General features: G+C 42.0%; 1 pseudogene; it reads left to right on the forward strand.

The window, feature by feature from the left end:
- LOC132474422 (cAMP-specific 3',5'-cyclic phosphodiesterase 4A-like) overlaps positions 1-13,263 on the forward strand; it is a 35,812-nt pseudogene that overhangs the window by 21,634 nt on the left and 915 nt on the right.

Here is a 13,263-nt window from a genome sequence, read left to right on the forward strand (position 1 = left end):
GTGGACCATCCAGGCGTGTCAAACCAGTTCCTCATCAATACAAGTGAGTGAAAGATGACCTGATTTGAGGTGAGCTCATCTCACCATTTTGTAGAAAAACAAGGGGGGTCATTTGCAAATTAGCGACTTGGTAATGAGTCAGGTGATCTATACATTGAATACAGATTCTGTTGGCATCTTCTATTCATCTTCTAAGCTTCTATCCATCCCTATTGGGTGTGGAATGAGAAGGAAGCAGTAGTCCCTGTGTGTGACGCCTCCTCCCACAGACTCAGAGCTAGCCCTGATGTACAACGACGAGTCGGTGCTGGAGAACCACCACCTGGCCGTGGGATTCAAGCTGCTCCACGAGGAGAACTGTGACATCTTTCAAAACCTGAGCAAGAGGCAGAGACAGAGTCTCCGGAAACTGGTCATTGATATGGTGAGTTCTAGACACAAGGTCGTAGTACGTCCTTCTGTCCTTCTATCGTTCCTTCCTTCCTTCCTTCACACCTTCCATTCTTCCCTTCTTTATTTTCATTTCATCCTTACTTCCTTCCTTCCTATCTTCTTTCCCTTCTTCCTTCCTTCCGTCCTTCTTTCCATTCTTCCTTCCTTCCGTTCTTCTTTCCTCCTTTGCTTCCTTCCCTCCGTCCTCCTTTCTTTCATTCCTGCCTTCCTACCTTTTTCCTTACTTCCTTACTTTCTTCCTTCCTTCTTCCCTTACTCCCTTCCCTCCTTATTTCCCTCATATCCTTCCTTCACTTCTACCTTCCTTTTCTTTCCATCTGTGTCTCAATCCTGTCTCTCCTCTCTGTTCCGCATGAGAAGGTAGCTCAGACATTTTTTCATTTTTTCAGGTTTTGGCGACAGACATGTCCAAACACATGAGTTTGCTGGCAGACCTGAAAACGATGGTGGAGACCAAGAAAGTGACAAGTTCTGGGGTGTTGCTGCTGGACCATTACACAGACCGGATACAGGTGAGTTGAGACCATCCACCTTAAAGGGGTTATATTATGCCAGCAGGTGTGAGCCGTTGGAATAATTAGCCTTTCCCTGTGTTTTTGTGACATCACAAGTGGGAGTGTCCACCTAGATGTATGATGCATAGATAAGCAACATTCACAAGCATCCACTGGGTATGCTGGTAGATTGATCTATCCAGCATACATCTAGTTGGAAATTCCCACTTGTGATGTCATTAAAGCACAGGGTAGGGCAGATTTCAAAACGGCGGGTAATGGTTAATATCACTCACACCAGGTGTTAAGTATCACCCCTTTCACATTTGCAACGAAGCATGTTTTTTTTCAGTATGGTATAATGCGGTAAGAGAGTGTAAATAGTAGAGGTCACGGTCAATTCTGCTACTCCAGTAACTACAAACTCTCAAATTAGAAGCAAGAAATTATCTGTTTATTTTGCTTCTACACAGATTCAGTACAAGTCTTACCTAATTGTGTCTGTCGTGTTTTACTATCGTTGAATAATCAGAGGCTGAATATGTCCTGCAAATGTTGTAGGACATATTTTAAGGAAAGATTGTATTAAACGTCAACAATAATAATAAAAATACATTCATTAGAAGTGCATTTCATGGTACACAAAGACATTTCAAATACATTTAAGACAAAATATATACCAAATACATTTAAAATAGAGGAATGCTACAATCATTCACGTACAAATGTATCTTTGAAGGTAGGTAAGCATTAGAAATATTCTGTTCTACACGGTTCTACTATATTCGCAACAATATCTGTATCAAATCTCTTATATGTTATCTAATGTGATGAACCAAAGATGTGACAACCTGGGGGATGGGGGTGGGTTTCTGCAGGTGCTGAGGAATATGGTGCACTGTGCGGACCTGAGCAACCCTACCAAGCCTCTGGCTGTGTACAGACAATGGACAGAGAGAATCATGGAAGAGTTCTTCAGACAGGGTGACAAGGAGAGAGAGCGAGGGATGGAGATCAGTCCCATGTGTGATAAACACACTGCATCGGTGGAAAAGAGCCAGGTAACTGCCATGTTTAATCATGTATAAGTCTGATCCTCAAATAGGGTCAAATGAAGTTAATTGATGGTTCCTGGTTGGGTTCCTGGTTACTAGTTTGGTATACAGTAATATTATTTTATGAATTATTTAAGAGCCGCTATATTACATTTCACATCAAAAATTTGTGAAATCACGAGTGGGAATGCCCCCCAATATGCACGATGTATTGGAGATAATTAGCCATCTTATCTATGGGAGGACATTATCACTTTTGGGGTCATCTGTTTATGACATCACAAGTTTTAATTTTCACTCTGATGTATGATGGGTGGGAGTTCATCAATCCTTCATCCATCTGGGTACAATATACATGTTTGCAAATGCTACCACTTGTGATGACAAAATATATAATCTTATGACATCACTAGTGGTAATGTCCATCTAGCTGTGTAATGGATAGGGGTTTAGCTACGATTAGTTGTGATGTCAAAAAACGATATGTTTTGAAAAAAAATCGACGATATTGCCACTACTCTTCTTAACGAGGTTCTCGACATGATTGGTCCTTCTGATCTCGGCATGACCAATAACCCCCTTACCTATTGTGAGAGTCCCTGATTGTTTCAAATACACCAAATACACACTTATTTCAAGAGACCAATTGAATCCCACCGAGAAAAAAAACGCTGCTTGGAAAAATCAGAAAAAATATTTTCAGAATAATCTCAAATTATTATTACTCTCCAAATTGTACAAAACGCAGAATTCCTACCTGCACCTTCCTAAAGGTCTGGTAGTTTGGGCTATTCTAACACCCAGGCAGAAGCCCCCTGTCTCCCCACCAGCTGGTACCTCCCATCCATCTGATGCCCTTTTCCGTGCTGCAGGTGGGCTTCATCGACTACATCGTCCACCCGTTGTGGGAGACGTGGGGGGACCTGGTGCACCCCGATGCCCAGGACATCCTGGACACTCTGGAGGACAACCGGGACTGGTACCAGAGTACCATCCCCCAAAGCCCCTCCCCGCCCCCCGTGTGCCAGGACAAGGACCTTAACACCTGTGTGGATAAGTTCCAGTTTGAACTGACCCTGGACGACGACCCCCCGTGTGAACCCGGGGAATCGCAGGATGACGGCGGCGGGCAGCCCGTCCCCAACCACATCACGCAGGACTGCGGGCGGACCCCCGACGAGGGGAGGAACCAGGAAGCGGCGGCGGCGGCGGGGATCGCGGAAGAGGAAGAGGAGGAGGAGGAGGAGGAGGAGGACATTATCGAAGAGGAGACGGAGGTGGCGATGGAGGAGGAGGAGGAACAAGGAGACAATGAGCGCAAAGCCCACTTGGAAGTGACCTGCCAGAAGGAAAGCCTTTTAGACACAAGTCCTGTAGAGGAAGAGGAGGATGAGGAGGACTCATCCTCGCCGGCGGAGGACACATGACTCCTCCTGCTGTGTTTTTTTCCCTCCTCACTTGCACACACGCTGCCATTGCTCCTTTCGTTTACCGGGGCGAACCGAGAACAAATAAGACTGCATTGACAATACAGACCTTTAAATCTATTTTTCAAAAAGGGAATTAATTATTATTGCTTAAAAGAAAAGTTAGTTACACAGCAACTGTAGATTATGAGTGGTGACAAGTCCTTCCTGTTCATTTCGATAGGAACATCGGAACGTGACGAGTGGAGTTGAGCATTAACGACGGGGACGCGGAAGACATTGTAGCACTCTGGAAGAGCCATGCACATTTATAAACACACATGAACTCACCAATACAACACACGCTAGGTCGCTGGGAGATTCCAATAACCGTATACACCAGAAGCACCGGGAACATTTGTACACTTCAGCATCCACATACACAATATGTACACAAGATGCACACACATTGCAACACATTTGCCATGTAGACACCCACAGCAACACACACAAAGCAACATGTGTATGCACACCCATAAAGGTACCGATAACACACTTGAGCGTGTGTTTGTATGTGTGCATATACAGCAAAGTGAAGGACAAGGATAAATAACCAATCTCTTTGGAAAAAGCCATCTCTTATTGGAATTATTAAACAGTGTCAGTCAGTATTAGAAATCCATGTTTGCCATACGAAACTCAGAAAAGCTACACATCCAGGTGACAATTTTTTCCATTTCTGTCGGAAAGAAAAATATAAATATCCACAGAATTGGAGGAGGAGAAGAGAGGAAGCTAAGGAAAGGAAGATGCTGCGACACGGGGGGGGGGCCTACGTCCCGTACCCCCCCCCTTTTTCCCTTTATGAGGAGTGCTACTGGTGCAAGATGGCTCTGTGCCTTTCTGAAACACCAGCTTCCTGAATGGAGCTGTCGTGAAGCAATGCATTGTGGGACAGGAGTGTCTGCATTTCTTATCTTTTTTTTGTTGGTTGTCTCTAGTTAAGGATTGAACTGTTCATGGTGTTGTTGTGGTGTGTCCGTCACACTTGGAGTGTCTGTGGTGATATTTAGTTTTTAGTTGTTTTGGGCTGTAGGTCTTCCTTTGCTGCTCTCCTGATAATATAATAACTTAGATACAGACCAATCACACACTCGTTTTTGAGTCCATCTTTTCTTATTGATTTTTTTTTTTTTTTACTTTCTGAGAATAAGCCATGAGATGATTTGACGACTATGTTTTGCCTATTTTGTATTTACCACGGTTGCTATGTATGTATGTTGCTACTAAATGTCTGTGGAATCGTTTCATTTAGCAGATCCCCATGCACCATCTAGCATTCACTTTGCTCACTTTGTTTGCTAATGTCTAGTCATAACTCACCAAACCAAAGGATTGGCATTGGCAAGGGGATGCAGTGATTTCAAAGAACACAGACGTTAGGGGAATCAGAGTGATAAATGTTCAGGGAAGGGAAGAGAAGTGTTGACCTTATGAGGGTAGTCTCTGATCATGTTTTTCATGTTTATAGCTTTTTTGCCTTAATGTATGATTGCAGGACACAATACCTGCCCGTATTTCGATTTATATGATATCATAATGAATATAATAGTATATTTATATCATCATGATGGTATAGTCTTCGGTGAGTTTTAGGTTTGTCTTTGCGAAATGTGGGCAGTGTTTGGGTTTAGACCGACAAAGCAGCCAATCAGTTGTGGTTTTGTTGCATTGCAGTGGGGCACAACGATTGTGTTGTTTGAATCAGGAAGGTGCAATGACTTTACTTTATAGCTGGCTAAAGACATGCAAGTAAATGAGCAGATTCCAAGAAGACTACGTTGGATGGAGGCGTCTTTTTCATTTTAAAAGAAATACACAACAGGCTGTGGAATCTGACGAGCGAGTGAATGAGTGACAAGTCAAAAGTGTTATAGGTCTAAATATGGTCATGGGTCATTCAGTGACATCACCTATATCCTGTTGAATGGTGTTAAAGGATTTAAACAGCACATGCCTCACAAGGTCACGGTTGGTTTGTGACTTCTTCACAGGGTAAAAAAAAACACACAACTAAAATTAAATCGTAGAAAATTATAAAGTCAAGCGGCAGTTTCTGCTGGTCAGTAACTGTGCTTATCTTGAGACACTTTTGCATGGTGCGACAGACGTTTGCGTGCATGACCTGCACTGTCACGAGATGGCGTGGAGGCCACCACACAGGACTTCATCCGGTCCAATGGGAACCCAATGTTAGGATCACGTCTTTCTTTTTTAAACCACATGATTCCCATTTGGGTTGGCCTTTTTCTTTGAAGATGTTTCCTGTTTGTTTTTGGGCTTGGTTTTATTTCATAAGCTATGAAACGTTAATATTTAATTGCCATAAAAACACGATACTGTAGCAAATGTTTCTTATTATGAAATTATTCAATTGATTAATTGCTGCCATTCTTTTTAAATGAAGTAAAGGAAACCATGGGATATATATCCTGTATGTTTTCTTTTGAACAGTCTGTGTACAGTTTATTTTTGTATTGTTCTGGTGGATGGTCTAGAAATTGAAATCACCTAATGATGATATCTGCTATAAGCATTATCAGCAATGTACATACTGTAATATTGCATTGTAAATTATCAATTTAGTCAATCCATGAAGGAGGGCAAATAATCACATGTATGTTTGTTGAAATTAACCACTGAAGCACTTCAGGACACAATCCCTCCATCTTCTCCTTCTTGTTCTGTTTAATTTACGTTAACGTGCGCAATCTCCTACTGTCACATCCTAAACGTGCACATTCATCAGTAGTTAGCTTAAGCTGCACTTTATTTTCAGTAGGTTATGGGCGGTGCTTTGAGGTGGAGCACAAACTGTGCTGGGATTCTGGTATTAACTGAATAATATGTTGATTACATTCCACCAAGTCAAGTCCCAACCATTCATTGTGCAGTAGAGGCATAACTGACCTCAGTAGTCATGCTATAATAATAATAATAATAATAATAATAATAATAATAATAATAATAATAATAATAATAATAATAATAATACTCCTTGTGAATGAGTTTTGACTTATTGGTCAAATATATGTGAATTAAGTTTAAAAAAGGGATGTGACTCATTTATTGAAAGTAAGTAATAAGTGGTGTGTTCTTTGATGACTTGGCCATTTCTAGAATGATCTCCACCCTTTCTTCTTAGTAACTTGTCCTAGCCTAATAAGCCTGAATGTCAGTCTCACGGTGTCCTACCTAGCCAGTTCCCTTTGGGATTGCTATCAGGTTACTTTGTCAAAAACTGACTCCCTCTGAGAATAATTCTCTGGGCTTTAATCATGTGTTTGTTCACAACTTTTAAAAAGATTAAACAACTGAAAAAAAACCACCATGAAATGATTGTAATATTTGTAAATGATCTTGCTGTAATGTGTAAAATGTGTCTAAGTTATTTTTATTATATTATTTTTATGAAAGGTTTTCCTTTTGACAGAGGCTGACGTGTCATTTTGTGAATAAATGCATTTAATAAGCAAACATCTATATATAAAACAATATCATATATATCAGTATATTTTTCTTTTATTTCACTGTTCGGTACTGTAAAGTGTGTTGAAAATACAAATAAAGGACGATTTTTGTAATAAAGGTAATATGTGTAATATGTTGGAAGTTTGGGAACATTCAAGATGCCTCTCACCTCCTCATGTTGATATGTCGACTTTTTGCGCAATGTCACAGCCCTGAGATATTTAATTTATAAAATCATTGTACAGAATAACAACATCTAGCTGTTACCATTCACACATTCAAAATACAAAATAAAACACATAGAAAATACACGTCCAGCTTTCAAATGTGTATACTTTGAAGCCTGTGAAACATACTAATACTACATAATTTATAATACAAATGCACGACATGGACGTATCTCCCAGTATAATCCATTTGAGTCGCCCGACCTTTCCACCAATCATTTGCTGTGGAATAATTGTACTATCCAATCAGAAGAAACCACCGATCGCGAGGGTCCGCACATGCGCAATCCAGTAACGAAACAAGAAAAGGTAATGAATGATAAGCTGTTTGTTCGTTTCACTAGAAATAATCTATATTCTATTGATAAACAAGTCATTAATTGCAATGTAAGACAAACAGTTAATCGTCGACGATATACAATTTGAACTACAGTTGTTGAAGGAGTCGCCCTTTGCCTTCAGTTGTACTTCCTTGTTACCATCACGCTGTAGTCGCCTTCCTCTTAGCTACAGTAATAATCGGGAGATGAAATGTATTTTAGGTTGTTTTAACAATTGTAAGGTACAGCATGTCTGTCCGGATATCCAGATAATGATAAAAGTAGTCAGTAATTGAATCGACTTGCGGTGTAGTTAAATGCTCTGTTGTCAAAAGTTAAGAACCTCATCGTTTGCCAACACTCCACGGATATCCTTTTCTCCTCGTCCCACTCCTATATTTCATTGATGATGTTGACGTGCAAAACTTTACGATGTCCCAGTTCCCTCGATGTGCTATAATGCGTTTGAATCTAATGTTGTACAACCCTTCTGCTTTGCCCAGAGCATCACCATGGCCTCCTCGTACCTGCTTTTTATGTTTCTGGGGGCGGTCACAGCGGTGGAGGTGCTGCGGCCCCGCGGAGTTCCTCTGTTAAGTGAGAATGATATATTCCCTCATTAATCTTTGAATATTTAATCTGCATTAAACTGCCCATGTATCACATCTTGACCTTTGCTGATCCACAGAGAGACAGTTCTATGAAGAGAATCGACCATTCACTTGTTTAGACGGCTCGGGGACCATAGCGTTTGATAGAGTCAATGATGATTACTGTGACTGCAAGGATGGCTCTGATGAACCGGGTATGTATGGCTCACGCATTGTCAAGAAAACCATTTGCGATACCAATTAATGAAATTGGTGGTCTGCAGGAGTAACAGCCATTTGGTTCTTTCAGGCACTGCTGCTTGTCCCAATGGCAGTTTCCACTGCACAAACGCAGGCTTCCGCCCAGGTTTCATTCCATCCTCACGAATCAATGACGGCATCTGTGGTAAGAACCTGACCACCCCGAATCCCCTTACTGTTCACACTCATCGTATGTCTATTGTCAACGAAAAGCCTATCTTTTTTCAAAGTGTCCTTCCCACACAGATTGCTGCGACACAACAGATGAGTATAACAGCGGTGCTACTTGTCAAAACACCTGCAGGTAAACCACATAATCCTGTGCTCAACACGTAGTTCTGTCAAATCTTGTTGTTTATGTGTATTTATTCAAACCTTTTGAGGCGAGGCCGTGTAAGGCGAACGTATGAGTGGCAGTTTGTTGATGCCCTTCCTGTGTGATTCTCAGGGAACTCGGACGTAAGGAGAGGGAAAGCCTGCAGATGCTGGCCGAGGTGGCCAAGGAGGGCTTCCTGCTCAAACAGCAGCTCATACACGAGGCCAAGAGGGGCCTGGATGAGAAGCAGGTGGGCATGGGGAACATATCTACCAGAAGAATATTGGTTTAGTTTACTGAAGGTTTATAATTTGGTAGAGCTAATACGCTATCTATTAAACGTGCCTGTGTGTGTGTCAAACACGACAGGAAATGCTCAAGAGTGCAACATAAATATATACTGCAAAACCTATGATTTTTGTAATGAATGAATGGCTCAAAATATAGAGATTGATACAATGACTCAAAATACAGAGAGTGAAGGAAACGGATGGATAAAATATGGGAAACACCATTATATTACCTACGTATTATGATCCCGGCCCTTCCATTTATGATGTGGAATATGAACTGTTCCCTAACCCTGTTATCTTACTAAAACCAGAACCTTAGTAATTTTACTAAGGTTTGTTTTATTAAGATTTGTTTTTATTAATTTTCCAATATTTGATGCTGGTTTGATATTTTTGTATATTAAGTGAATGTTTAATGTCTGGTTTAAACAGAGCAAAGTAACTGAACTTCAGCTCAGCAAGAGGGCATCAGAAGACGCGGTGGAGGCCCTGAGGCTTGTGAAGGAGGCTGCAGAAAAACCTGAAAAAGAAGCCAAAGATCGCCATCTAAAGGCCTGGGAAGGTACAGCAGCACAACATGGGTCGCACTCTTCGGCTCTTCCTGGCTTTGAGAGCAGTGGCTATAAAGTCTTTCATCTGAGGTCGTGTAATCCTTTGTATTTCCCATGACTTCCTGTTTCAGAACAACAAGCCGTTATCCGTGCGGAGAAGGACAACACAAAAATGGCAGAGGCATTTCTTAGACTTGATGTTGATGCCGATGGCCTGTAAGTGTTTGTGCTCCTAGAACGAATTGTTAATGTAGGTCCTTTTTACATAATTCTGGTACAAGACAGGTTTAAAAATGACATCATTAGAAATAAATCGTTATTACACGTTTAAGAATAGTTCAGTTGCCTCATACATTTAGCCATCTCTTGTATTGTAAGTGTTTATGCTACTACCAATACTACTGTGATGGTGTATTGTTTTATGCTTATTTATTCCTCTTTGTATCTGTCAGTGTTTCAGCGGTGGAGCTTCAGGCCCACACAGAGCTGGATCCCGATGCAGACGGGATGTTCACCGAAGAGGAGGCCCAGGTGAGACCGCTTCCCACGCGCAGCACCTCGGATGGGTCGACTCCATACCACTTCATCGTGGAGCCATATTGTTGTTCATTCAAAATGTCATTCAGGAAAGACTTCTTGCGTTTCAGGGGGTGTTGGGAGGAGTGAGAACCGTGGACACTGCAGCGTTTGAGACCATTTGGAGCAGCGTCAAAGAAAAATATCTCTCTGAGGTAACAGTCTGGGTATTTGGGCCCTCTGAACATTGGTTCATTGCGGTGTGTGTGTTCTGTCTGCACTAAACGCTGTAAAAAGGGGAAAACTGTAACAAATTGGACAAAATGGGCTGTTGATCATTTGTTGCTGTGAAATGTATGATACTAGTTTGAATATTAATTTTTTTAAAGATATCCTGAGTACTTTGAGGGAGTACATTGAATATCAATTATGAAAGTGCTTTAGTATAACGGATGCCAGAACCTTTTTCCATATCATCTCCAAAATACTAACGACATTGACGTTGTATAAATCAATTAAATATTTTAATCAACGTAAGTGGATTCAAGCCATTAAAGACGGATTTACAGTCTGAGTTGAGCACTGCCAGTTGGACCAGTTTAAACCAACTTTTGCCACAGATGGCCCCGTAGAACACAGTTACCTCATTTTACAGTAAAAACCATTAATCAAATGAGTCATTAAACAGTCTGGAGAATGCGGGCATAATGAGAAACAAAAAGGCCAGACCACAGGCCCGTGTGAACAGCCTTAGAGCTCCTGCTATTCCACCTGAAACCTCCCGCTCGCCTCAGCCCCAGACGGACGTCCCCGCGCCTGTGGACCCCCCGACCCCCGAGGAGACGACGGAGCCGGCCTCCGACAACGACTCGGAGCAGTACCCCGACGAGGAGGTCCCTGAGGAGTACGAGGACGAGGACCCAGACGACGAAGATGATGAGGACCAGGACGATGAAGACGATAAAGTAGGACGCCCCCCCCCCTGAGTTTGCTATTTTCTTCATTTTTTTTTAATCCCCTTCCTAAAGTGAAACCCTCTGGATTATATTCTCAGTGGCTGACCTGATCTGTGTTAATGTTTTTTTGTTTGTTTCTGCAGATCCCACCCACGGCGCCGCCCACTGAAACCACAGAGGAGGACGAGCAGGCGTTGCCACCGTATGAGGAAGGCACCCAGAGCCTCATCGACGGTGAGTGCTTGATTCAGTGCGTGTCTGTGGTGTATAACGGTGGCTTTTACCATCACACCCCACCATACCCAGAGCTGATTGCCTGAGTAGGTGCTGACGCTGCAGCCCAGTGCATTCGGTTTTCCGATAGCTCAGCACTTGTTTGATGGATGGAAGTTTTCGTTCATTGTTTTGAAATACAAGGTTTATTCATCAGCCCTTTTTTTTTAAGGTTGCGCTGTTTTGTAGAACCAATCTTTTTGTTTTTGCTAAGTGCTGGGGTTATAGATGTATGAGAAAGCTGAAGTACATTAGGATATTGCAACTACATTTGTATTGAATATACAAAACCTGCCTTTGTTTTAATAGGTATACCTTATAGCTATTTTAATGTATAATGGCAGATGGTCTCTTGAAACTGTGTTTCAGAACAGCTAAATGAACTCGACGACTGAAAACAACTTTCCACATTTTAATGAGACTTTTGAAGCTCTAGGATGCATAACTTTTAAGAGTGGGTTTAAACGCACAGCTGTGTGTGCGTGCGGGAATACGTATATGTGCGCATACCTCCAATGTAAATGGCTTTAATGGATGTTTTCTGTGCTGCTGTATCATTAATCAAGTTATTCTGAATCCCAGTTGCCCAGAAAGCCAGGGATGAATTTGATGAGGCGGAAAGAGCTCTTCGTGCAGTGGATGATCAAATCAAGTGAGTCTTCCTGGATGAATATGGATAGACTTGCTTCCCATAAATAATTATCGTCCTGCATTGTATCAACTGAAATCGGCCTACTCCTCTGTTTTTATTCATGGCACAATAGCCACTGCATTATTCACATGGAATTGTTTTCAATGGGGATTGGGAGATAAAGGATATTTGGCTGTTAAATGACCCTATTCTCACTTGATTTGTGCTTCCGCAGGGGCCTGGAGAAGGAGATCTCCCTTGATTTTGGACCTAGTTTTGAATTTGCCTACCTCTATGGCCAATGTTACGACCTAACTACGAGCGAGTAAGTTCACACGCTGATACGCATGACATCAGCATATATGGCCAGACAGAGGACACTCAGCTTTCTCCTCCATTTTATTTTTAGGTACATCTACAGATTATGTCCATTCAACCGAGTATCCCAGAAACCCAAGTTTGGGGGATCTGAAACCAACCTTGGGTAAGTATACTCTGCGGTGCCTTCATCGCATATTGTAATGGTTGTTTTTGTGTTTAGCTTATCACCCTGCCTTTTCCTCTTTAACCATTCAACCATCCTTCTTCAGGTCCTGGGGATCCTGGTCTGGTTCAGAGGATAACGTCTACTCCCAGAAGAAGTATGACCACGGCACTGGGTGCTGGCAGGGTCCCAACAGATCCACCACCGTACGTCCCCTCCCCCTACCCCCGTTTGGCCTCTTCCCACAGTATTCCATTCAGCCCTGGTCATCCGTATTGACAGCACAGGGACACTGTCTTCGGACGTTAATGGTGCCCCTTATCCCTTCCAGGTGAAGCTTACTTGCGGAAAGGAAACGGTGGTGATGTCCGTCTCCGAGCCCAGCCGCTGCGAGTACCTCATGGAGTTCACCACCCCCGCAGTGTGCCAGGAGCCGCCAAGCCTGGACGCAAACCACGACCACTCAGAACTTTAGGCTCACCCGAGCGTAAGTCAAAGCATGCAACATTGGTGAGACATGAGGCCATTATTGGGTCAGATGTCAGAATCAGGGTCAGGATTATTAAGTAGGGAGTGGAAAAATACGAGCAGTGCTTCAATTTGTAAAAGAGTTCGGTGTATATTAGGGATGCACCGAATATTCGGCCACCGAACATGTTCGGCCGAAAATGGCCCAAAACATAGTGTTCGGTTTCGGCCGAAGGAGTAAAAAGGCCGAACATAATAAACCAAACTTTTTTTTTTTTTTATAAAAAAATACAAATTAAATTAAATTTACTCATTTATTTAAAGGTACATTGTTCTTAGATTCGTGCTATAATGTCTGCTGGAATGTTAGAAAACGTTCAGTATTAAATAAATATTTTGTATCAAATTTGTATTATTTTTTTTTTTATAGAAAAGCAA

Source organism: Gadus macrocephalus, chromosome 2, assembly GCF_031168955.1.
Source record: "Gadus macrocephalus chromosome 2, ASM3116895v1".
Classification (NCBI taxonomy): Eukaryota; Metazoa; Chordata; class Actinopteri; order Gadiformes; family Gadidae; genus Gadus; species Gadus macrocephalus.